Here is a 27754-nt window from a genome sequence, read left to right as displayed (position 1 = left end):
ACCGAGAAGCAAGAGGACATTGTTGATCAACATGACATACTGGATTTAAAATTATGACTTTAGCGCCATTTGTGACCCCAACGTCCATTTTATTTCTGTTTTTTTTAAAAGCTGACAGTCGTGTCTTCAGTTATAAGTGACCTGACTTGGATTTTCCAAAAAAAGAGCTGTCGTTCTGATGGTTTTGGGGTATTTTTTTTTTTGCTGTAAAAGCAAAAAAAAATTTAGATATGAGCGCTGTTTGGTGGCCGTTAGCGCAACTGAAGCAACGTATCAACAAGCAGCAGGTTTGGTGACCAAAAAATGAGACTTGAAGCTGTTTATTGTCACTCTCAGCTGAGGTTTAGCGCCAAAGTAACCAGAGAATATGTGTATTTAAAACAACCAAATTGCTTTGCCTTGGGAAAGGCGGGCTGCGAGCCGAGCTTCGACATCCAGGGAGGCCATTGGCCGAGTTTTGGCGTCGGCGGAGGCCTTTAGCTGAGCTTCGGTGGCGGTGGAGGCCTTTAGCCTAGCTTCGGCGTCCGTCATTCCCGTCCGAAGAACCATCCGCGGCTCCCGGCCCGGAGCTCCGGGGGCCTGTGTTTAGGCACTTATGTCCTGCGTGTAGGCCTCCGAATAGTCAGACTCCGCGTCATTCCGCCTGAAGAACCATACGAATATTCAACATTAATTTCAGCCACAGGTTCAAATCTGTATGGAAGTATTCCTCCGTCTTCCCAATTAACCGATACAGCTATTTCTTCAGAGAAATCAGCGCTGGGGATAAATGGTGTCCCATGTAGTCAAGCCTTTTTTGCGGCACAGTACACGTCACATCCGCGCACGGAGGTCATGTGACTCGTGAAAATGGCAGCGCCCCTGAAAATTCGTAATTCTCGATAAAAATCCTCTCAAAACATTATTAAATGAGAGATGATTTAATATCACATTGTCAAAATAGGGTACATGTTACATGACCTATTGGATACCCTGTTCATGCAAAGCACTGGATTTCCCCTTTAATGCTAACAAGCAATCCTCGCAGCACAGAACGATGTGGTGGCCTGGGCTGGACTGACGGTCAGGCATCCTGTTGTTGGTCTCTTGATGTATGTCAAGTGGAACAGTACAATCAGCAGCTGATATGTCAATTTTTGAAATATCGCCTACAGACCTAATGAAGAAAACAGTCTTAAAAATTGTTTACTACAGATTGGATTCAATCCCGGACCCACCTGTGTGGAGTTTGCATGTTCTCCCCGTGCCTGCGTGGGTTTCCTCCCGGCACTTCGGTTTCCTCCCACATCCCAAAAATATGCAACCTTAATTGGAAACTCTAAATTGCCCTTAGGTATGGCTGTTTGTCTCTATGTGTCCTGTGATTGGCTGGAAACCAGTTCAGGGCGTACCTTGCCTCCTGCCCGTTGACAGCTTGGATAGGCTTCAGCACTCCCCGTGACCCTTGTGAGGATAAAGCGGCTAAGAAAATGGATGGATGGATTTATTTAGGCCGAGCGATGTCACATCACTTCAGCTTTCCCACAAGCAGGATGCACATGTGGCAACAATTATGAACCAAATATGAGCCATTTTTCTCCTCTTTGATCAAAATCAGAAAATGCCTCATTCTCCGATTTTGGGAAAAGCTTATGAAAAGTGTCTATTGAATTAAAGCTGGTGTATATTATTATAAAAATAGCCAAGTTTAACTTGAAGACAAGGTGGTTGTGTCCAGATTGATGAATCAGCACGATGTTTCGCTGCCAACAGATGCTGTTAGCAGAGAAATGCCTCCGGTTTCCTGCACAGGACATTTGGCACACCGATGCCTCTCATTATTTATCCTGAGAGGGTTTCCAATAACAAGGGCACGAAGGGGCATCCTTTGAGCGCGGCGTCCACTGAGAGAAGCGCGCAAAATACGTGTGACCGCCGCGGGAGGTGGAAGACGACGGGGAAGTGCCGTCTGCTCCCCCTCGAATTCGCCTGCAAAGCTTAAAATTTGAGATACTGAGCCAAAGTCGTCGGAGTGAATCAAGCGTTAGAATGCTGACAGATGAGCTTGGCGAAGGCCTTTTCACTGCTGGAGTTGCCGAGTGTACACTCAGTGCCCGTGACATTCAGGTAAACATGAACATTGTAGTCTCCAAAGGTGCATCATACCAAAAAATTGTTGACACATTATGCAATTTCACAAATTAAATCAATTCCCAAGTGTCTCCCTAAATGGTCTCTGACATTCTGAAAGTCTAGAATAGATAAACAATGAATTACAGTTAAAAGTTGCTTGCCACACGGTTCGAGGGTGCATCTCCAATGCAGAAAATGACATGGTAACGTTTTTGGGTCATCGTTGCTTTGTGACAGTCCCATCTCATCCCCGCAGTTCTCTAATGTATTCCACCCCACCACACAGGATCACAGTACAGTGATAATGGTTCCCAGTGGGCGGCTGGTGGGTATTCACATTTCGCTTGCCTTGACTCTTGGGGTCTGACCTAACCCCTTTTGGATGTCGGCCACAGAGAGATGGCGGTCCCTCTTCCTCCCTCGCCGTGTCCCCGCCTTCCTCTACCCTCTCTTGCTCACGGGTGGGCTTGCTTTTGGCAGGCTTCAACCGTGTTTAGGCGGCATTTGGCTCCCGTGTTGGGCGCTGTTGATGACTGTTGAACCTGTGGTCTCCGGCGATGGATCGGGGTGGTGGCGACTGTTAGAATTATTGTTATATCATGCATCTTTGCAAGCGGCTGTGTGAGCCAGAGTGTGACCTGGAGTGTGACCCAGCGACACCTTGAGGAGTGATGTACCACCTTGCTGACTTCAAAGCAGATACTCCTCAACACCGTTGTCATAAAGGTTTACTTTAATATTCGTCTATGTATTGGTATTGTCATCTGTTGCTCCATTTGAATTTGTAACTTTGTAACTTTTATCCCGAGAAACTAAAAAAAAGAGGGACACCGGTAAGGGGTGAGAGTTGTACTCCGCCAAGGCTGCCCTTTGTCACCGATTTTGTTCATAACTTCTATTGACAGAATTTATAGGCGCAGCCGAGGCGTAGAGGTATGACCGATTTGGTGGCCTCAGCATCGCAGCTCTGCTCTTTGCAGAAGATGTGGTTCTGTTAGCTTCATCAAGCCGTGAGCTCCAGCTCTCACTGGAGCGATTCGCAGCAGAGTGTGAAGCAGCTGGATGAGAATCAGCACCTCCAAATCCGAGACTATGGTCCTCAGTCGGAAAAGGGTGGCATGCCCTCTCCGGGTCGGGAATGAGATCCTTCCCCAAGTGGAGGAGTTCAAGTATGACGGGGTCTTGTTCACGAGCGAGGGAAGAATGGAGCGGGAGGTCGACAGACGGATCGGTGCAGCGTCTGCAGTGATGCGGACTTTGTATCGGTCCGTTGTGGTAAAAAGGGAGCTAAGTCGAAAGGCAAAGCTCTCAATTTACCAGACGATCTATGTTCCTACCCTTACCTATGGGCATGAGCTGTGGGTCGTGGCCGAAAGAACAAGATCCCGGATACAAGCGGCCGAAATGAGTTTCCTCGCGGGGTGTCCGGGGTTTCCCTTAGAGATAGGGCGAGAAACTCGGTCATCCGGGAAGGGCTCAGTGTCGAGCCGCTACTCCTCCGCAATGAGAGGACCCAGATGAGGTGTCTGGGGCATCTGATTTGGATGCCTCCTGGACGCCTCCCTGGTGAACTGTTCCGGGCATGTCCCACCGGAAAGAGACCCCGAGGACGACCCAGGTCATGGTGGAGAGACTATGTCCCTCCGGAAGAGCTGGAAGGAGTGGAAGAAAGGGAAGTCTGGGTATCCCTGCTGAAGCTACTTCCCCCGCGACCTGACCCGGAAAAGCGGTAGATACACCGGTAAGGCTGACTCAGAACGGGTGTCTGGTCAGCCAAACCCTCCCAGTACGGGCCAAATCGAAGACCGCTTCTGTCCCTTCATTTGCATATTTAGTGCAGCGGTTGGGTTTAAACCTGACAGCGACAGTGAGGTGTGCCGAGTGGCGGGGGGTGTATTGGGTCTAGCGGATGGTGGTCTGGCACCCGTGGCCCTCCCTTTCAGACTGCTTGGGGTTCTCCGGTTGGGATGGGGACCCCCCTTTGGTCCTGGGGAATGGGTGGCATCCCCCCCCCGGTCGGGTTCTCTGGTGGACTTGCTGGAAGGGACACCCTTGCGGATGAATGGGGCCAGACCCACTCGGGCCCCAACCCTTCATCAATTTTCCGCCTCAGCAACTGCATACACCATTTGACAAATGTGCATGTGATACGGCATTCATTATAAAATAAAATAACTTTGATAGACACGCCATCGGCTTTAATTACTTGTCCAGGGACCAGCAATAACAACACAGGTTATATTAAGATATCAACTCACAGGTTCTTACAAGTGTTTTAGACTAAAAAAAAATCCCACGGCACCGCTCGTCTGTAGCTCCGTCCTTAGTCATTCGGCCAGCTCGCTGGCGAATTGAAGCATTCACTTAGTTATTTCATTTCAAAGTTGATGGCTGCGACAGGCATTGTAGAGTGCAAACCATTTTGTATTGAAACAATCAAAAGTCGCTTTGGTTTCCTTCAAGAAGGATTTGCGCAGGTGTACCAAACGAAGTCAATTAGCAGAAAGCCGAAGGAGAAACTTCATTGCAAATCATAAAAAAAAAAAAAAAAAAGTTCTGCTCTCAACGTTCTACGTAGCAGGTGTTTATTCCAAAGTGGGTCTTTTTGCGCCATTTAAAAGCGCATCATGTTAATGGCAGGAAATGGAGTCATGGAGGGAATTTTTTTTTTTTTTAAACGATCGGAGAAATAAAAGCGTCACTTCCAAAATGCTTCAATCCCCCCCGGGGCAGATATTGTGTCCCTTGAGTGCTTCAATTGGAAGAAAGAATGTGCTGTGAGCGAGTAATAGTGTGCAGTTAAGACCCCCCCCCCAAAAAAAAAACCAAAAAACAAAAAAAAAAGGAAAAAGGAAAAGTTTGCCTTGACTGAAAATGAAAGCCATGGACAGAATGTGCCGGATTCCTTCCATGAAAAGGCTTCATCATATAAGCTGATTTCCGACACCTTTACCTAAAATGGAGCCGTTCAGGTGACTGCACTTAAAGCAATCAAGGTACTTGCAATAAATACGCAAATAATAGATATGAATAACAGCGGTGTCGCAGGCCGCATTGTAGTAATGGATTCCCTTAGAGGGCCATTATGACAGTGATATATCGCCTCATCCATTCATTCACCCAACCATTTTCTGAGTTGCTTATCCTCACAAGGGTCACGGGTGTGCTGGAGCCTATCCTAGCTGTCATTGGGCAGGAGGCAGGGTACAACTTGAACTGGTTGCCAGCCAATCGCAGTCAAACTCACAATCACACCTAGGGGCAATTAAGCGTGTCCAATTAATGCCTCATGTAATCATACATACCGTAATTTCTGGCCGCAACTTTTTTTTTTTTTTTAAACACGCTTTCAACCCTGCGGTTTATGCGGTGATGCGGCTAATTTGTGCATTTTTTTCTAATGGCCGCAAGGGAGCACTCGAGCATAAAAGGCAAGAGTGAGACCGAATATATGTGCCGAGGAAGTGACTTTTACTGGTCCGACACTGTTAGCGCTGCGCTAGCGTGTTACTGCCGTGTCTCAGTGATTTTTAGTGGAATTTTTTTTTTTTTTTAACCAGCCCTGTTAGCTAGGCAGGGCTAGTGTTAGCGTTATCACGCGTGCCGGTGCTAGCGTTAGTGTTAGCACAGCGGGGCTAGTGTTAAACTCTCTGTTTATCGTCTTTCTTTGTAAATTTCTCATGTTTCAATGTCAATTTCAATGTGAGCACTTGCAGCTTTTACACGGCTGCGCCCTATGTATGTACCAGTAATTCCTGCTCTACAAGTCGTGACTTTTTTCACACGCTTTCAACCCTGCGGTTTATGTAGCTAATTTGTGCATTTTTTTTTAATGGCCACAAGGGGGGCACTCAAGAATGAAACCGGTGGAATATTTGTGCCGAGGAATTGACTTTTACCGATTTCTTTTTCTTTTTTTTTAACTGGCCCTGTTAGCGCTGTTCTAGCGTGTTGCTGCTGTGTTACTGCCGTGTCTCAGAGATATTTACCGGTAAGTTTTATTTAACCAACCCTGTTTTTGTTAGCGCTAGCATGCTGCTAGGGTGAACGCCAGCGTTAAATTCTTTCTGTGTACCGTCTTTGTAAATATCTCGGGTTTCAATGTGGGCTTCAATGGGGGCACTTGTGGCTTTTACACAGCTGCGGCGTATGTATGTACCAAATGGTATTTCCTTTACAAATGTACTGGGTGAGGCTTATAAGCAGGTGCGCTCTGTAGGCCGGGAATTACGGTAAAATAATAAATTGATGGATACTCGCTTTGAAATCAGAAGCAAATCATTATTAAATTAATTTCAAAGTAGGATTGCTAACAAAAAAAAAAATACGAGAAAACTTGTTATTTTTATTCTGCAAGAAACAGTCCATGAATCACGATTTGTTTTTCAGGGCAACAAAAAAAAAAAAAAAGATGTAGCGGGCAGGATCTTTTTCCTCAGGTACGGTGTATTCTTGTGTGACAAAAAATGATTACATTTTTTTTTATTCCAGTTCTTGTGTGTGAGAGACTTATTTAGAAACATTTTTTTTTCAGCACGAGCAGATGGCGAGCATTGAAGTGCTGGTTGACAGGTAGCCTATAGCTTGTTGTCTGAGTTGGCGGTATCACACATGAAGTGAGTGAGGCACAACACACACACTGCAGCAGCTTTGAGCTCTAATTAGTACCCAGAAGGGTTTGATGGAGAAAGAGGAAAAGCGAGAAGAATGAAAGAGGAGAAGAACATCAAAAAGGCAGACCAGCTGGTCAACGAGCTACCTCCAAAAGCGTTCAGGTGAAGCACACTTGCTCGCTTTTATTCAATGAAAAAAAATGTAAAAAAAATAGACATACGTTTGGTTCATCCAGTCAGCAAATATGATAGCATGTGCGTGTGTGTGTGTGTGTGTGTGTGTGTGGTGATGCTGATGTGACGTGACGATGCCGATAATGTTGCTTTCCCTGCGCGTGACACCACAGATCTTCCAGTGGGTAGCAATGTGTCATGTTTAATCCACAAATAGATTGTTAATCAGAGTGAGTCCTGAGCTCAATCGCTGCTGTTGAGATGTAAAACATAAATCAACGATTCAAATGTTACATTTCACAGTTTGATTATGGAAGCGAGTCGCGTTATCAGGGCCGGACGAAGAAGATATTCGACGATTTTGTTTGATTGCGAGAAGAGTCCGGCAAGAACAGAGCCGTGCCAAAAATAGCAAAAATATACAAGGCGTTCAAACAACTCGGGGGTCGTACAAATTGGACTTCGATTAAAAAATTAGCGTAAAAAATTCGCCGGAGTTCGACCGAGGCGCTACTGGAGAATTACATCGTCAAATCATGGGAGACTCTGCTGTAAAACTTCCTCCTTCTCTCTATCCACATCCATGCACTGCTGCCAACACAAAAGGTAAATGATACACATTTAAGTTGCTTTAAAATTCATGCATTTTTTTTTATTGTTTGAATACAGGGTGTACATGTTTTTAGATGAATAGAAATTCAATCGGAAATTAGTATTTGAAAGTTGGGAATGGATTAAACAAATTGACATTATTTCCTATGGAAAAAAGTGTTTTGGAGGTTGAACAAATCAGACTTTCAACATTCTCAAGAACAAATTATGTTCGAACTCCGAGGTTCCACCCTAGTTGTTTGCCAGAAAATGGCAGTAAAGCAATATTTTGAGATTAGATATGGTCTGGGCCTGATTGCAAAAAGAGTAAATTTCCGTGAATAACAGAGGAGCCCCCCCCCACCCCCATCTACAAATAGGCAAATTCATAAATAGCCAACTACGAATGTTACTCATAACTACTATCATTGCACTCATAATTTTCCCAGATTTTCTTTTCCTCTCACATTCACACCTATGGGCAATTTATAGTGTTAAATTAAGCTAGCATGCATGTACAGTATTTTGATATGCGAGCAAGTACTGGGACAAAACCCCCGCAAGCACGGGGTAGCATGCAAGCTCCAAGCTGGAAGGAAATCAAACAGGATCTGTCGGCTGCGAGGCAAGGCAAACCACTAGGGTACCATGCTGCCCAAAAATGAAGTTGTCTCTAATTATTTCCTATTGGGAATGATGGAAAGTGAATGGAGGGAGTTTCGCCTGGATGGCAAAGATAGCGTAACATGATGCAAGTTTTAACTTTAGTACTTTTGAGTTCTTTTTTTTTTTAACGCTTCTTTACACACTACGCTGCTTTAGTCTGTTCGGTTGTGTATCCAAATGAAAGATTTAGCTCAGAGCCTCAGGCATTTCTTTTTGTTGCTTGGTCATGTATAGTCGTTTATACAATTCAGGGAATATAATGTTTACTGTTTCCTGCCATCTAAAATAACCATAAAATAAATACAAACAATAAAAGCGATACAATTATTCTGTATTTCATCTCATTCAAGGTAGATACGAATTTGTAAACCTCATTATATTCACATCATATTTACATATTATCTACGGTACACGGCAACAGTGTAATAAGTTCTGAGAAGGCGCCGGACATCACTCGGTTATCATTCCCATATGCGGTCGAGACAAGCGGCTGCAGACGTCGTGTCCCGGTGGCTCAGCCCGCAACTTCCAGCGCGCTCCCGAACGGCCCCTCGCTCCGTCTGAACGAGACCACCATCTTCGTGACCTCATTACGAGCAATAAGGCGGGAGAGTTGCTGTTTGTTTTGTGACCATATGGCCCCATTAGTATGCTAACAGCCTCGCGGTCCCTGCAACATACAAATCCTGTTCACGAATTGGCGGGAGTGGCGACTTTGGAGACCTTCCCCGGGAGACTTAATACTGCCCCCTGTGGCCACTCAGGCATGTGACACTTGCATGTGTGCCAGTTTGGTAGTCACCACCACTGATCTAAAAAAAAAAAAAAACTGACAACATGGCTCATTGGGCACCAAAACCGACGTCGCTATCCGCCATCTTGATACTCCCAAAATAACCATGCTGACCTGTGCGTTGATTGCCATTTTCGTGGCTGTGAGAAAACATTCCACAGGTAAGTTGGAAAGATTTACTTTGACACTATTAAAAATTTGTTTGTAAAAGTTTTTTTTTAATTTTTTGATGAGCTTAATTCACTTGTTTTTGTTGACTTTTCACTCTCTGCTTCACCTTTATAAGCCGACGTTTTTTCGCAAAAAAGCCATGTGAATATTTTCCCAAACTTCATCAGCGGATAAGCAAGAAAAACGCATTTTCTGTGAAATTTTGGATGAATTTCATAACACAGGACTCTGCAAATTGAATTTGATTTTCAAATGCGAGGAAACTCGTTGAAATTTTCTGTGTGAAATAGGACGTTGCAGGGACAACAAATGAACGATGCCTTTAGCTTGTATTTGCCCATTGCGAGTGCTTATTTCCCCAAATATACCTAACTGATTGACTTAAAATTAAATGTTTTTACTCAGTCTTTTGCTATGTTATGATGATAGTGCTTCACAGCGTGTTTTGGCAAAAGTTAACATGTCACGGAAATCGGGCCCTCGGTAATATGCAAGGTTTCTTGCTAGTCACGGTGTTCTATGTCCTTCCTTTGCACTTAGCCTTTTTGTGGCTTACCAAGTCAAATTAAAAATTCCTTCATGTTACCAGAACTGAAAAAATGTCAAGTTCACACGACCAGTTTCAATTCTATATGACCAAACTTAAAAGAAAAACACCACCATAATCCAACCTGTAAACCACGTCTTCCACCCGTTTTGGGAGGACCAAGATGGCGACCAACTGCCGTCAACCAATCGACACACCGATCATGCGCATGCGCTATCCAGTCTTTTTTTTTTTTTTTTTTTTAGATCAGCGATCACCACTGCTTGAAATAAATATAGACCATACAATGTTTGAGCTGTAGTTCTGTACAATTTGATTTTCTCCTTTTTATTCAGAATTTGCTGTGTGTGGACATGACTCACCGATGGCCTCTCGAAACAAATACATAAGGCGGTTTGCACACAAACTATGAAGAAGGCCGCATACCAAATACATAATTTGTGTACAATAAGATTGTACGCTGTGGTTCCATGTCACACTCTGCTGCATTTGAGCTACTTCCACGTTCAAGCGGCTGTATTGTTGTTTCAGCCATACGCAGCATAAGTTTCCGTTGGGCGTTGCAAACTTTTGTTGCACCTGCTACTGGCGCCTAGTGTGTCTGCTAAGTGATCATTCGTCACCGTTATGCCGTCCTCACCTCCTCCCTTCGACAGTCTTTTCATGAACAGCTTTTTCTACAGTCACATGACCCACCCCCCATCGTTGGATTCTGCCGCTCTGTGGTCGGTATGATTGCCTTTTGGCAGCCTGTTGTGGATGTTGACATGCGGCGTTTTATTGTATGACAGTACCGAGCCGCTGATGGCTCGCGGTTATTAGGAAAATGGAAGTAATGATCAGAGATGATGAGGAATTCAATCACGGCTTTAGCTGCAGGAATTTCACATTTATTCCTCGCGATTTATAAAGTCGTGTTCTTTAATACTCAGACACTGCGCCGTCGCGTGATAGCCCGTGATGAATTATTTAGTTTATACCACACACAGATGATTGGGTTGCATCACGGTTTCCCCAAACTTTTATTACCGAATTGAGATATTTGGTCTTTTCACGGGTGGCGGTCGAAACACTAGAATTCAACAAAGAGATGTAGTTTTAAATAGATATCCATAGTTTCATGCCAGTATCTATAAGAGTGCCGGGAATGGTAAAGTAAATCGCAACACAATTCTTGCTGCCTTTCTAACTCATTTATGAAACATACTTCAAACATAATTAAACTGTGAATGGTAGTTTATTGTTGACTAGGGTACATCCCAACTCTCGCCCAAAATCGAACGGAATCGGTGCCCCGAATGAGGAGGGAAAGCATTGTAGAAAAAGAATGGGTGGCGATCTGTATCATCCATCCATCCATTTTCTTAGCCGCTTATCCTCACGAGGGTCACGGAGAGTGCTGGAGCCTATCCCAGCTGTCAATAGGCAGGAGGCGGGGTACACCCTGAACTGGTTGCCAGCCAATCACAGGGCACATTGACACAAACAGCCGCACTCGCAATCACACTTACGGGGAATTTAAAGTGTCCAATTAATGTTGCATGTTTTGGGGATGTGGGAGGAAACCGGAGTGCCCGGAAAAAACCCACACAGGCACGGGGAGGACATGCAAACTACTCACAGCTGGGGCCGGGATCGAACTCTGGTGCTCAGAACTGTGAGGCCAACGCTTCACCAGCGGAGCCACCGTGCCGCCCGATCTATATCACAACACAACGAATATGTAAAGCCACTTCGACAAAAGAACCATTGATGGGATGTCAAAGCACAGAAACGTGTCAAAACAGACTTGGAGCACATTGAAAATGCAATACAAGTAAAAACCCTACCCCAAAAACAAACAAACAAACAAAAAAAAACTAATAAATGCTGAATGAGTTTAATGAATTTTTCAAATAAAAATTTTTATATTCAGAATTGAATAAACACGGCTTGGTTCAGTACTGAAAAAAAAGAATCCCAATACAGTATGTGTAATTTTCTTTACTAGCTTTCTGCGACCCACCCACTGTGGGTCGAGGACCCACTTGTGGCTCCCAAACCACCAGTTGACCCCACACATATTCGACTAACTCCACACGGCATTAGCAAATCTTTTAAATACTAGTACTGCAAACAGCTTTTACAGCCAAGCGCACACATAGTCAATGTACATTACAGTACCTGTACACACACGCCAACAGATGATGATGAGAATGAAGTACTGGAGCCGAACAGTCGTTTGGAAAAAGGGCCGAACACCTGAGTGCAGAGCAAAGTGCAGGGGCCACGCTGATGGCGGCGATTCTGGCCGTCACCCTGAACCAGAAGGAAATGCTGCTGCTGACTTGCAGGCCGAGGCCAGTGCGTCGCTAGCACCTCGGCTGCTACTTTGATGTTTTTATGGATGACATTTACTGCTTCGGTTTCAGGTTGGGAAAGCGTTGGCCTCACAGTTCTGAGGTCCAAGGTTCAATCCCAGTCCTCCCAGTGTCTCCCTGTGCATGCGTGGGTTTTTGCCGGGCACTCCGGTTTCCTCCCACATCCCTAAAACATGGAACGTTAAACTGGACACTTTAAATTGCCCATAGGTGTGATTGTGAGTGCAAATTGTTGTTTGTCTCTATGTGCCCTGCGATTGGCTGGCAACCAGTTCAGGGTGTACCCCGTCTCCAGCCTGTTGACAGCTAGGTTGGCTCCAGCGCTCCCGCGACCCTTGTGAGCATAAGTGGCTAAGAAAATGGATGGATGGTACTTAATACAGCACGTCATTATTTATTCACCAGCACTGCAATACTTCCTTTTTCACAAGTTGTATGGCTACTGCTATGTGTAGGTCGCACTCAATTTTAGTTTTTTTTTATATATATGTATATTTTTTCTGGTTGGTGACTTTTTCTGTTTTTAATAATTTAGTACATTTTTAGTACAAATGGTTGTTTGTATGTGCCCTGCGATTAGCGAGCAACTGGTTGAGCGTGTTCCCTGCCTCCTGCCCGAAGATTGCGTGGATTGGCTCTATCACTCCCGCAATCCTTGTGAGGATAAGGTGCTCCAGAAAAAAAAAAAGGATGGATGGATGATATGAATTTTTAAAAAAGGAGGGGATAGCCCGGACTGGTGGGATCTATTCGGATGACGGTATTTAGCAATATTAGTAATCGCGCTGAAGTATAAAGAAGGAGCTCAAATTATGCACGTGACGTCGATACTTCTTGTCGTGATGCATAACTATTTCCTCAACATACCATAAATTAAAAAACAAACAAATTTGTGGCTCGATCCATCTCAATTAATAATCAACACAACCAAGTAAGCAAAATATTATGCATATTAAAAAAATGAATACAGGAAATTAATTACATGAGAACACAATGAGAAATATGATAAGAGTAGTTATGCTTTTTGGCTGACCATCAACATGCAAAATGATCACTTTCACAATTTTTTTTAAAACTATGATAGATATGTTTGACTTATTACGAGAACGACCCCAAAATTATGAATCTCGTGTCATGGTTTTCCTTAATGATGAATCAATAGCGTAATCGCTTGCTTAATGCGCTTTTCACTCACTTTCCATTTTCATAATGAAGACGCATTCGTGGCTTTGTTTTGTCGCCGCTGCTCCATTTCAGGAGTCGCCGAGGCCGCGGAAGCTTCCGGCACTCACAGAAGTGAGTCCCCTAACCACTGGGTGGGGTTGTTCGTCCAGCTATCATCCGCCAGGTGAAAGGCCAATTGTGGATGCTATTTTGGAATTCCCAAACAAAAAATGGAGCCATATTAAGTGGTGAGAATATTTGTAATATGTCAAAGGCATCCGCAGTCATGTTTGTCGCATTTGGTCTCGACATGCCGATTGCTCACATTTATATGACAGACGTGGCCCGTACTATCATGAATACGGATGTTCTTTTATCCATCCATTTTCTCCACCGCTTATCCTCACGAGGGTCGCGGGGAGTGCCAGAGCCTATCCCAGCTGTCATCGGGCAGGAGGCGGGGGGACACCCTGAACTGGTTGAAAGCCAATCGCAGGGCGCATTGAGACAAGCAGCTGTACTCACAATCACACCTATGGGCAATTTAGAGTGTCCAGTTAATGTTGCATGTTTTTGGGGATGTGGGAGGAAACCGGAGTGCCCGGAGAAAACCCACGCAGACACGGGGAGAACATGCAAGCTCCACACAGGCGGGTCCGGGATTGAACCCGGGACCTCAGAACTGTGAGGCCACCGCTTTACCAGCTGAGACACCGTGGCACCGATGTTCTTTTAATTTAATTTAATTTAATTTTCCTCCCAGGGATCACTAATTCATGATGACAACTGCAACCATCTGCTCTTCAAAAACAAGGTGAGATTGTCACCCCCCACCCCCCACACACACCCCTAAAAAAGACACATGACTTAATATCACAATTATGAAGATGGCGCAGGTGTCGCGTGTTGGGACTCACAGTTCTGAGGACCAGCGTTCGATCCCGGCCCCTCCTGCGTGGAGTTTGCATGTTCCCCCGGGCTCTCCGGTTTCCTCCCACGTCCCAAAAAACACGCAACATTAATTGGACACTCTAAATTGCCCATAGGTGTGACCGTTTTGTGCCCTGCAATTGGCTGGCGACCAGTTCAGGGTGTACGACGCCTCTTGCCTGTTGACAGCTGGGATAGACTCCAGCACTCCCTGTGACCCTCGTGAGGATAAGCGGCAAAGAAAATGGAGGGATGGATGGATGGATTGTCCCCCCCACACCCCTAAAAATAGACACATGACTCTGATTTATATCACAATTATGAAGATTTGCTGTAGAGCGTTGGCCTCACAGTTCTGAGGACCGGGGTTCGATCCCGGCCCCGCCTCTGTGGCGTTTGCGTGTTCTCCCCACGCTTATGTGGGTTTTCTCCGGACACTCCGGTTTCCTCCCACATCCCATAAACACGCAACACTAATTGTACACTCTAAATTCAGGATGTACCCCGCCTCCGGCAAAGTTGTGAGGATAAGCGGCTCAGAAAATGGATGGCTGGTTGAAGATTTGCTGTGCAAAAATAATCACGTCACTCTTACCCATTTCACATTCAGATTTTGCGGTGTTCCAGCCTAAGAATGGAGGGGAGGGGGGGGGCAAAAAAAAAAACAAACAAAAAAAAAAACAAAGCGACTAATCATAATAATGTCCCGGGCAGACTTTAATAGATGCATTCGGATTGATATACCCCCGGGGTGAATGGGTTATTGCTCATAAAGCAGAACCAAGTCTGACGATGATATCAGATCGTGTAACAGGTTCGGTGATCGTTGAAGGTGGCCGCATCATAATTCAGACATAAAGTAAATGGTCAAATGCACGGTAATTGTAACAAGGCCAGAATATATGAAACATATTATCGAAGTGACATATTGCGCACAAAAGAGCTCGGAAACGACAATAGGTATACGTTTGAATAACTAGAGCGCAATGTTTGTTCCCGAGAAGCGATTCGTGTGGAAGAATTACGGCAGCTCACAAAAGCCGCACATCTTTTCATGTGGAGCAGTGATGAAAAATGGAAATTTGTGAACAACAGGAAGTTGTGGAAAGTAACCACACCCACAAGTGTGAAAACGTACAAGTAGCCACACCCACAAGTGTGACAACGTACAAATTGGACCTAAGTAGCAAATCTAGACACTGATTACTTAAAATTGCAGAAAAGTCTCACTTCTTGTGTTGTAAAAATATAGTAAAATATGAACAGAAATTTGAGTGGGTGTACGCAGTAATTTGATCTACTGTAAATGGCGGAAGTGCATCATTGTTTCTTGTAAGGAGCTACGGATGTGGAAACTGACCAATCAGAGCAGACGAGGCCTTGAGGAGGCGTGGCCATGCGGAAACCCCAACATGAGATGTCAACAAGATACAAAATTCGTAAATTCAAGATAAGCGTGAAAATAAGCACTGTACAGAATTCAGGGGTGTCAAAGTAATTTTTGTCACTGGCCACATCGTCGTAACGCTTTCCCTCAGAGGGCCATTACGCCTGCGAAACCATAAAAATTTTTGATCTCCTCGTCATATTTACATGTGACATTCATGAACGACTGCACTTTTGGGATCCAAAACCAAAGCAAATGGCTTTTCCCAACTATTGCTGATGTTTGGTAACGCAAAAAAATGCTTGCAATATCTCATCATTATCATTTATGATATGACAATTTTAAATTTTGGTACAGATTTGAACAAAAACCATGGAAGTTGATACACATGATTTGCCACATATAATCATGTGGGGGTCCGGATCTGATTTTGACACCTGATTTCTCGAGCACTTAACAACCACCAAGGCTGAATATGAAAATCCATCCATTTTCTTAGCTGCTTATCCTCATAAGGGTCACGGGGAGTGCCGGAGCCTATCCCAGCTGTCAACGGGCAGGAGGCCGGGTACACCCTGAGCTGGTTGCCAGCCAATCGCAGGGCACAAGTCGCATTCACAATCACACCTATGGGCAATTTAGAGTGTCCAATTAAAACTGCTTGTTTTTGGGATCTGGGAGGAAACATAGGAGAAAAATATGATTTAATTGCAGACGGCATTGAGAGGGCAGCTGTTTGTCTCCATGTGGCCTGCGATTGGGTGGCAACCAGTTCAGGGTGTACACCGCCTCCTGGCCATTGACAGCCGGGATAGGCTCCAACACTCCCCGCGACCCTTGTGAGGATAAGCGGCTAAGAAAACGAATGGATGGAGTTAATTGCATTTTCATAGTTGTCAAATAAATAAATAGTTGCTTCCATAGATCCAAAGACGTCTCACGATTCTCTTTGCAATCCAAGCGTGATTTTCAACGGCCATACGAAAAGCATTATTAAACGCGCATAAAACCAACGTAATTAAAGCGGCAAAGTGTGCAAAATTGGCAGCCGGGAAAAGTGTACAAATTTGGCCAATGAAGAGAGCGACGGTCACACAGCAGGGCCAATCGTATCAACTAATGTGCAAGGAATAAATGTTGAAATAAAGTTCAAATGGCGCGCGCGCGTGCGTGCGTGTGGCAGTTGCTGTTTCATGGCAGATTAAAGCCTCCTGTGGTCAATTTGCTCTCCCTAATGTCAGGTCCCCTCCAACAACTGGAATGACTGGTCGCCTAGCAACCGTGGCCACAGCCAAGGGAAGTGCAACCATGCATGCACAATCCACGCTGCTTAGGTGCGCTTATATGCATTTGTATTCGCGATGTAAATCCGCCACGGTCACGCCGAGTTCTTGGTCGCGCGCGTGTGTGTGATTATGTCTATGTGTGAATATGATTTAAAAAAAAAAAAAAAATGTTTTCCTTTGGTGAGAGAGAGAGAGAGAGAGAGAGAGAGAGAGAGAAAATCACATCCCACCCTAATTCCCATTTCCCCTCGACTTCATCCCTCTCCAGCTTTTGTCTTCGGCTTCGCTATCTTTAGTTAACTTTTTATTGAATAATATCTTGAAAACATCATTTTTTTGTATTGGTACAGTACAATATTATCCAATAAGTACTTTTATTTCAACTGAATTGGCTGGATGGTTCCATCAATGCCCAACTTTTGGAATGTTTGTTGGATATTCTTTTTTTTGGCTCAAATTACATAAATACCATAGGGGCGAATCTCTAACCCTGAAAGATCAGCACTTCAAGTCCCATTTTATGGAAAATATTGACATTTTTTTCAATATTGAGCCCGTTATTGACCGCCCCAAAGGAACACACCCACCAAGGGATAGAGAGAGAAACTCCACACCAAAGACTTTAGAACTGAAAAAGCCTCTTGGATTAAAGGTGAAACGTCTTCAAGGAACAATAAGTCCAGTTGCCCTGATTCACTCATTGGGCATAATAATGTATAGTTATAGTTATGCTGAAAAAACTACTACATCACAGATTTCTGTTAAAGGTTAAAGGCAAAGAGTTAATGGCAGCAACCGAATCTTGTCTTCACATTCAGAACCACAGCAAAAGCAATCAGTACTACGCTGAAAATTTTCAATAGTGTGTACTTTAATGTCATGTTTACAGATCGGACCTTGACATTGAGCATTTTTTGCTTCTGAATCACAACGATGTTTATCAATTCATCCATTTTCTACATCGCTTATCCTCACTGAGGTCACAGGCATCCTGGAGCCTAACCCAGAAAACCGCGGACCGGAGACGTGGTACACCTTGAACTATTTGCAGCCAATCGTGAGGCACATATAAACATATTTATTCACGGTTACTAATATATTATTCATCCATCCATCCATTTTCTCTGCCGCTTATCCTCACGAGGGTAGTGGGGAGTGCTGCACCCTATCCCAGCTGTCAATGGGCAGGAGGCGGGGTATACCCCGAACTGGTTGCCAGCCAATTGCAGGGCACATGGAGACAGACAGCCACACTCACAATCACACCTAGTGGCAGTTTAGAGTGTTCAATTAAAGTTGGATGATTTTGGCATGTGGGAGGAAACCGGAGTGCCCGGAGAAAACCCACGCAGGCACAGGGAGAACATGCAACCTCCACACAGGTGCGGCCGGGACTGAACCAGGGTCTTCAGAAATGTGATGCCAACACTTTACCAGCTGATCCACCGTGCCGCCCATACTAATCAATTCAATAAAATTTTAGAAAAAAGTTGCTTTGGATCTTTGCACATTTAAATGCTACACAAACCCCACTTATCATTAGTAGTCATTTTTAAAAAGTGTTGTGTGCCGGGTCAATTGTTATTTTCAGTATATGCCACAGGCCACTGAAAAATGGACAGTGGGCTCCAAATGGCCCCCGGGCTATATTGTTAAGACCCTTGTAGACGCCCAGTATATGCCCTGCGATTGACTGGCGACCAGTCCAGGGTGCATCCCGTCTTTTGCATGGTCAGCTGATACAGGCTCCATCTTACCCAGAACCCCGATGACAACATTTAATGAAAAGAGCAGTCGAGCACAAGCCCGCGATTGTGCTTACACGTTGATAAAGGAAAGAAAAATAACAGTCAAGAGGGCGAACCATGAGCCAGCACTAGATTACATTAGCAAGGCATGAGGCAGCCCGAAGGTCAGCGAATCACATTGCCGTTCGATACAAGTCACATGACACCGGCCGAAGCGCCCAAAGTGACTGCTCAAAGCTCTCTGGCGGCGCTGACAGCGGACACCGGTCGTCCCGCGTGCTGCGTTTTCGCACCTCAGCACGCCGCATGTCCGTTCACATGCAAAAGGTCCTCGCGGTCTCGGAATGTTTTGCTGAGGCCAGAAGTGACTTTGTGATCATATCGCTCGCGCTGCACTTGAGATAAAGCCACAGTGGGGGAATTTGCAGTGTGGCCAAATGAGACACTGTCACCGTCTCTAATCCGCACATCATGGCCGGCCTCACCACTGTTCTATAAACTTTGCCCTTCATCCTAGCGGAGACTCTTCTGTCACATAGAACACCAGACACCTTCCATCCCACTTGAACCCGTTTCTTCACTTCCTAATGGCCCCGTCACACCGTGACGTTCTGGTCAGCGTTCTACAGCGTTTGAGGAAACGTCGGTCGTCGCGCATTGTCGCCGGGAAAGCGCCAGAAGAGCGTCGTTTGAACGCTAGTGAACGTCAATGATCGCTGGGAATTGGCGGAGAACGCCGGTCCGGAAAAAAAGCTTTGAACGCGGACAAAAGTTCTCACCGAAACCAGCGTTCATCAACGTTTAATTTTAAACGCTGCAGAACGTTCGAGAACGTTCGTGGAACGTTGTACTAACGTTCGCCGAGCGTTGGACGCGTTTGGCTATCGTTAGTCAGTCGTTACTGTAGCGTTACTTGGTTGTTACTTAATCGTTAATGACTCACTGGTGACCTATCAACGACAACTGAACATCCCGTAGCGCACACAGCGTGTAACTAAAGTCAAACGAACGTCCTTTGGCGTCCATTGGGCGTTTCCCGAACTGATGCTTTGCATTTTTATTTGCAGCGCTAGTTGCCGAAGTCCGCACCCCACCTTTTTTTCGTCTAGGCGGCATGATGCTGACAAACTCACGAGAACAACTGAAGTGAGTATGATATTTCCAACGTTTTCATTCCTGTTCCACTGTAAAAATTACACGCCAGCAAAAATTCTGTCGTTATTCACCTGTTTAGTCACACGCTCAACACGCTCATCTAACGTTCACAAATGGCTCGTCGCGCGCCAGTGACGCGTTAGCACACGCTAATGGTTTTTAGGTGTATTTGGTCGCTGTTGCACACGTTAAGTCATGCGTTAGACGCACTTTAATCAGACGCCAGATGTGTCATCCGCGTTTGAGAACGCTTTGAAATGTTCAGAGAACGTTGAGGAGAATGTCATGGTGTGACGGAGCCTTTACCGCACTCACTATTGCTGACCCCAAGTATTTGAAGTCATCCACCCTCGCCATCTCCTCTCCCTGGAGCTTCACTCTCCGTCCTCCACCCCTCTCATTCACGCACATATATTATGTTTTACTTCGGCTAATCTTCATTCCTCTCCTTTCCTGTGTGTACCTCCATCTTTGTAGTCCGCCTGCTCCCTGCTTTCACTCGAACCCGAGTTGTTTAACAGATCTAAATCCATTTGTCTCATATTCATTTTGATAACCCCCCCCCCACACTCCTGTCCCTTTTTCAACACTAAAAGCAAAAGTGGAAGTAAAAACCCACATGATTAGATAGCGAGTGTGAAAATTATGGTACACTGTTGCTCATAAAGACAGAATAATTTTGTTCAAAATAATAAGTCCAACGGTGTAATTTTCCCGGCATGCAGCCTACCAAAGTGGTTGCCGCTCCAACCGAAAAAACACCACGGTAAATCAAGTTATTTTACATTTCCCCTCAATATAAAGCACATCCCCCTTTTAGCATGAAAAGAAAAAGCGCCGTCACGTCGCGCGGGTTTGACGCGCTTTCTAAAAATCAATTACCGCTACACCCGCGGAAGTGCCATGCAGCGAACGAAGCTAATTTCCGAGTGTCTGTTACGTCTTTCACAGATCGCATTGACTTTGATATGCGCTCTCTACTTTTAATGGGCAGCACTTACAGTAGATGAGTAGTTGGGCACTCTTAGCCCATTACAATGTTAGTGGACACACAGTGCAAATCAGGTGTGTCAAAGATTTTAGTGTGCTCCATCGGTGAAGTGCACTCCTCGGTTAACTTCTAATTAACCTGCCGCGAAAGGAGTGGACGGGTTGGACCTCGTCCAATGAAATGGAATAAGCGCTAATGCTTACGTTTGCCATTAACAGGAATCATGCGACAACGTGGTCATTCGTACTTGCAGAAATATCCCATAAATACTGATGGATTCAGATTTAAAAAAAAAAAAGAAAAGAAATGAATATCCCATAATGGAACACTATGTACTGCCAGTTAAGTTTTGACTCGACTGAAAAGTTTTTGTAGTTGACCGTAATGTGATGAAAATGAATCGATGCAGTTAAATCGATGACATCATTGATATTTTTCAATACACAACAACATCCCCTGATGGACTAACTTCAAACAGAATGAGTGTACCGTAATTCCCGGCCTACAGAGCGCACCCGGTTTATAAGACTCGCCCGGTACGTTTGTCAAGGAAATACCATTTGGTGCATACATACGCCGCAGCTGTGTAAAAGCCGCAAGCGCCCACATTGAAACCCACATGCAAACACGAGATATTTACAAAGATGGTACACAGAAAGAGTTTAATGCTAGGGCTAATACTAGCGCCGCACTGATGCTAGCCCTGCGCTAACACTAGGGCTCACACCACGCTAGCACTAATGCTAACGCCGCGCTAGTACTAACGCTAACAGGGTCAGTTATTTTTTACGTTTTTCTTTCGTTTGGTCTCGTGTTCCATGGCATCGAATGTTGAGAGATGGGACATCATCGTGAGGCTTCAGAAAAATTAAGCCGTTCTGTTTCACTGTTTTTGTTTCAACTATATTTGAGAATAGATTTACGTATGCGATAAGTAACCGGGGGAGTAGTTTCATTTTAGGTTTCAAGGCTTGTCGTGGGTAGCGGAGCCGGGAGCCGTCCCGTGACAGGTGCCGTGCCACGCAGTCGGAAAGTCGCGTGACGTGCATTTTTGCCCATAATAACATCATGGCAACGAAGATGGCGCCGCTGCCCTCGTTTCTCCATGCCAGTCCCGAGTTACAGCCGGTATGAATATTTCAAGAGTAGCGGTGATCAAAATCACAGACGCTAGCAAAGCTAAGCGCTACTCTCATCCACAAGCATCTTATTTTGGTAGTTTCTCACCCACTCATTTGACAAACAGTGTTTTGCCTTTTTCCACAGAGGATGGAGTTAAGATCCGATGATGTCAGCGTCTGTAATTGGGCCTACTGGAAGACGAGACGCTAAAAACATGCGATTAGCGGTCAGTCAATTTCAAACCTCAAACGTCGACTCTTTGACTAGTCACTTCTACTTTACTGCTTGTCCGAAAAGGAGTAGAAAGAATTTTAAAACTCATTGAGATCCGACCACTTCACAGGAAGCACAATAAATCCGAAATGCCAATGTCGAATACCTCTCAAAAGTGCACAGGTAGCGATCACGCTACCGCGCTCAGACGGCCTAGCGCTGACTCGCTACCTATATCTGCTGCCGTGACAGGCAGTGTGAGATCTATTTTTCACGAGAAGGTTGAACTATTTATGAGATGACAGGCAGCTCACACGAGACTGTTCACATCTGTGCTTGTGCGCGTAATCCTTCAAAGCAAGGTCTTCTATATGATCTCATACTAAGACGTGAACGGGCTGCATTATTCAGAACTGCGTGTGAACATCAGGAATCAATGCAAAATTCAAAAGTGAAAGTTATCCATGCACAAATGCTTCTTCTCACATTCTATAATATTTCAAACGGGCATTAAGCAGCTAACAGTCGAGCTTATCAAGACATTTTGGACAAGTGCGACTTTCAAAATAGTGAAGCAGAGCTCAGCATGGCTGTCTCAAAGTTGAGATTTAGGATTTGAATCTTTGGACTCTCCTCTGCGGAAATGGACCTTTCCGACCTGTCAATTACTCGTACAATAATAGCCAATCAGATCATTGTCTTAACTAGTGGCTTGACACGCCCCTCTTGTCTTCATGTCCCACAAGCAATGCTGGTCGACAGTAGCGTGCGCTTGGAAAGAAAATTGTCCTCAGATGCGCTTGGGGAACGTACAATTCTGATGAAAGCTATCCTGCTAGGTTGATTCATTTTCTAAAGCCTAAAACACAGTTGACGAAGTGTCTACGATGGATTAAGTCTAGCGGAAGAGCGCACGTACAACAAAATGTGGACAATAACAAAGACAAGGCTGTATGTTCGACGGTAAGTGGGGGAGAAGTATCTTCTCTGAGTTTGATTGAATTATTATCAGCGCTTTATACATTGCAGGAGAACAACTTTCACTTTGTTAGCGTATCACTGACCTGCTGAATGAAGTGTGTCATGTTTTATGCCGAAGAGTCGGGTTAGTGATACGTAAATGCGCCATGTCACGCAAGAGAAATGTCTATTTGCCGATTGGTATCACATCAGACTTTTAAGACAGAGCACTGGGTTCTATAACGAGCCAATACAAATGAATACACCCACTCACTTCTGAAGACTACAATGATATTACTCGCGATCTTTCCAAGTAAAAAGTACTCACCCTGCTTTACATGCGCAGTACGATTCCACTATTTGATCCTGTTGGATTTCAATGTGAAGTTTGTGAGGCGTCAAGCTTTTTTTTTTGCATCAATCACCAACGTTTCGCTGTAACTCTGACATTGCGTCCCGCTCCGTCCAAAACCTTAATTCCGTGTACATATCCTTGTGTGAAATAGTTGAGACCTCTCCGTAGAACTCTCTTGGACAAGTCTGACTCATTTGGCAAAAAACATACCCCAATATTATCTGGAATACGCGATAGAGAATCCAGTTCAAACCTGTTATGTACATTTGCCATTTTGCAAGATTGCGGGGCATGGCAACTGTAGCTAAGGGGGGGGGGGGGGGCGGAGCTGAAGATCGCCAGTCGGAAAGTTCCATTGTATGTTTTCCCCGTGGTTATGTGAGTTTTCTACAGGTACTCCAGTTTCCTTCTACATAAAAAACAAACAAGCGAGCAAGCAAGCTAGTAAATTTGGTGAAACCAACCCATGCTCAGCTGTTGATTATTGAAGAACAGAAAAAACTAGTGAACTGTTGAAAGAAAAGCGTTCTCTTCCTTTTCATTTGGTTTGGATCTTTAAAGACGAGTCAAAACGCTCGAAAACGCCCGGAAGCCCAGGAAACAGCTTTGTGATTGGCCAAACAACCCTTCATAATAAAAGCGTTTCGAACTAAATGATCTTTTCTATGATACTGCGCACGTATTATTTTTGCGACCACACCACAATAGTCTTCTCTTCAGGACTTAAGGACTGCAGCCCAACTTGTTCCTTTGAGTTTCAGTGAACTTCCAAACAATCTGCAACTTGGAACCGAGACAAGAGCCGCGTCCAAGGGGCGGCCTTTGTGCAATAGTTAAGTTTGCGAGTGTGAGTCAGTGCGTCTGCTGATAGCGGGCATGTGGCAGACGTTGCGGTGGTGAGTGTGTGTTTGGCGTGGCCGAGCGTTGTTGGAAAATGGAGCGAGGATGCTAGAAGCTGTTGGAAGGAGATGATTGGCTTCAGAACACGGTGGCCCCGTGGTGACAGATGGTTGGGTGGCGGGACTCGTCGAGCTGAAATCACCCACTCGCACACACGCGGTATTTGGCTTCACCGACGCTTGCTCGCATGCACACAACAACGAGCGCGCACGCTCTGGAAGAGGCGGAAAATGTCCACACGCAAACGCGCACCGACGTCCCGTTTTCGGCAAAGATTTTTTTGGACGGGACCAGCTTTGTTATTTTAATGACCTCTTTCACGGCAGTCATTTCAACATTGTAAAACAGTAAATAGTAGCGCACGCACGGTTTGTAGGGATAAGCAGAAGTAAGTGCCGCATGGGCCAAAGAGATGAATGGGGAATTTTTGGACAATAATGTATGTGCCCGTGGTATTGTCCGGCAACCAGTTCACTTGGGAATCCATCCATCCATCCATCCATCCATTTTCTTAGCCAGCCGCTTATCCTCACTCGGGTCGTGGGAGTGCTGGAGCCTACCCCTGAGGTCCCGGGTTCAATCCCGGACCCTGCAGTGTGGCGTATGCATGTTTTCCCCGTGCCTGCGTGGGTTTTCTCACGGCACTTCGGTTTCCTCCCACATCCCCAAATCATCCATCCATCCATTTTCTTTGCCGCTTATCCTCACAAGGGGAGTGCCTATCCCAGCTGTCAACAGGCAGGAGGCGGGGTACACCCTGAACCAGTTGCCAGCCAATTGCAGGGCACATGAAGACAGACAACAGTCGCACTCACAATCACACCTAGGGGCAATTTACAGTGTCCAATTAATGTTGCATGTTTTTGGGATGTGGGAGGAAACCGGAGTGCTCGGAGAAAACCCACGTAGGCACGGGGAAAACATGCAAACTTCACACAGCAAGGTCCGGGATTGAACTCGGGACCTCAGAAGTGTGAGGCCAACGCTTTCCAGCTGCGCCACCGTGCCGCCCAGCTGGGAATATTTTTCATATTTTCCATAGAAACGGGATGGATCATAAAGCAAGGCAAAATGAACGCACTGCTGGGCTGCAACTTGCAGAGCCGTTCAAATTCAGTGCCGACTGCGACTTTTAATTGAACTGTTGAGTTTAGTCCGTTTGGCGACTGAGCTCGTAACGCCATTCAAGTGCGTCTGAATTTTAGAGTGAGTCAGATGTCAGAGTGGTTGCCGCGGCTGCAATCAAACGGTGGCGTTTTTCAACCTTGATTGGATCCCTCATTTTGGCCTGCCACATAATGCAAAAAGTAGGAAAATAGGAGGGGAAAAAAAAACCATCAACTGAGGTCCTATCTTGTAAAACTCGGAGTTAAGAGCCACTGGTTGGTGTTTTGTATAGTGTAATCATGAAACTATAACATCTCCTGCAGCAAACCCCCCCCCCCCCCAAAAAAAAAAAAAACAAAACAAAACAGAATGGTCGGCGGCACGGTGGTACAGCTGGAAAGCGTTGGCCTCGCAGTTTTGAGGTCCTGGGTTCAATCCCAGCCCTGCCTGTGTGGAGTTTGCATGTTCTCCCCGTGCCTGCGTGGGTTTTCTCCGCGCACTCTGGGTTTCCTCCCCTCATCCCAAAAACATGCAACACTAATTGGATGCTCTAAATTGCCCCAAGGTGTGATTGTGAGTGTGACTGTTGTCTGTCTCTATGTGCCCTGCGATTGGCTGGCAACCAGTTCAAGGGTGCACCCCGCCTCCTGCCCCTTGACAGATGGGATAGGCTCCAGCACTTCCCATGACCGTCATGAGGATAAGCGGCTAAGAAGATGGATGGATGAAAATAGGATAGTCATACACTGTCGAGAGGTAAAAGGCCAGCAGCGCTAACGGTGAACGGCACTAATATTGATCAGTCTAAGGAAAGAATAAATGATACAGGTATCGTTCAATAAATTCCAATATGGTGGAAAAGCACATTTATGTCAGTACTTTTATATAGATGAATTAAAACACTTGGGAAAATATTCTTCAGCAGGTAAATTCCTGCCTAATTTCTATTTCGATCATTTACATTAAGGGTAAACAACCACAACATAGACAGACATAAATAACATAATTGGTGTTAGCATTAAGCTAGCAAACTGAAAGGCTAACATGTGGTTGTTTTCAATACAGTGGGTGTATTATTGAAATTACTCTCACTAAATCACTTCTTCCTTTTGGAAGAAATGTTTGTGATTTCCCAAAATCCCGCTATTGTGACGTGATTTGAATTCACAGCCCCCCGTTTGAAGCTCGTATCTGAAGTTTGGAAAAAAAAAAAAAATCTCGAGATACTGGTAAATTGGGCTCTCGTACCTCAAAGCACCGCTGAGAAGTTTAACCACAACCTCACCAACATACAAATTCCTCAGGCTACATTATCCTGCTTCATATGAAAATGTAGTTATTAATTTGAGACTTGGTCGGGGTTTGTGCTTAACCGAGTGGCTTGCACGTTTCACATGTTATTATCGTCATTATCGCGTCACTAAAATAATAAATGTCACGGAGCAAAAACACTTCATGCCTTCATATTTCCAAAAGATGCACATTTGAGAAATAGCATGCAACCACTAAGCAGTGCCAGTGTTAGGCTGTGACGGTGGTGGGGGGGGGAAGTCCGCCGTGCGTCTCCCTGAGCTAACAGGAGGGGCGTCGAGGGCCTCTGCCGCCTCCGCCAGCCAACAAAAGCACCTCTCACTGTCAGCGCCGCCATTATCGCAGCCATCGGCGTCCAAGCGACAAATAGCACCGGCGCGCTTGACACGGAGGCGCGCGCCAAAAGCAAACACGCGAGCCGAGACGGCGAACGGGAGCGGAAAATGTCATCATAAGCAGAGAGGATACATTTCGGTCGGGGGGAATTGACGCGGGCCCTGGATCACGTCTCACTTTGGCTCCTTGAGGTCCGAGCGGTGACTTTGCACTAACGGAGCCCCCCCCTCCCCGATAAAGAAGAGTTATGTTCTACTTAAGTGCTCTGCCAAATGACTTTGGCAGTAAATATACTTTATGCTTTTGTTGTGCTGACTTCTTCTGGAAAGAAGCGAGGGTTGCTTTAACTTTGGGATCAATGTACCTAGTAGTACCTAGTTTGGTGTTCTACGGTCTGCCAGCCGAATACGAACCAACAACAAAAAAACCCAAACGATCGAATATGCAACCCATCGTTACGCTGAATATGCATTAAAACACATGTTAGAAGGTAAAATCCAGATTATTCCAAAGGAATCGAACTCTACTCACGAGGTCCTTTGTGCCCGCCCTTGGTGAGCAGGTGACACGAATGGGCCTAACAAGCTCGTGGATTCCATTCAGCGAGTTGCCACGGCGATCTCCTGGGAAGTTTCCCCCGTTCCAATGCGACATTTCCACCAGTCTCAAATTGCACTGTTCTCGCTTGAGGGGGGTACGACGACAATCTGTTGTCTGCTGCCCGCGCCGCGCCGCGCCGCATTTCGTGCCGTGATTAGCGGG

The 27754-nt window shown here is 45.3% G+C and overlaps 1 long non-coding RNA gene across 1 annotated transcript; it reads right to left on the bottom strand.

Annotated features, from left to right (window-relative positions):
- Nucleotides 1–304: 304 nt before the first annotated feature.
- LOC133503603 (uncharacterized) lies at nt 305–27754 on the bottom strand. The gene is made up of 2 exons (XR_009795771.1): nt 27524–27754; nt 305–643 (listed from the first exon to the last, which is right to left on the bottom strand). It is a non-coding gene; the product is annotated as an uncharacterized LOC133503603 (long non-coding RNA).

The sequence above is a fragment of the Syngnathoides biaculeatus genome, chromosome 7, assembly GCF_019802595.1.
Source record: "Syngnathoides biaculeatus isolate LvHL_M chromosome 7, ASM1980259v1, whole genome shotgun sequence".
NCBI classification, from domain to species: Eukaryota; Metazoa; Chordata; class Actinopteri; order Syngnathiformes; family Syngnathidae; genus Syngnathoides; species Syngnathoides biaculeatus.
This window is presented reverse-complemented; position numbering and strand designations above follow the sequence as displayed.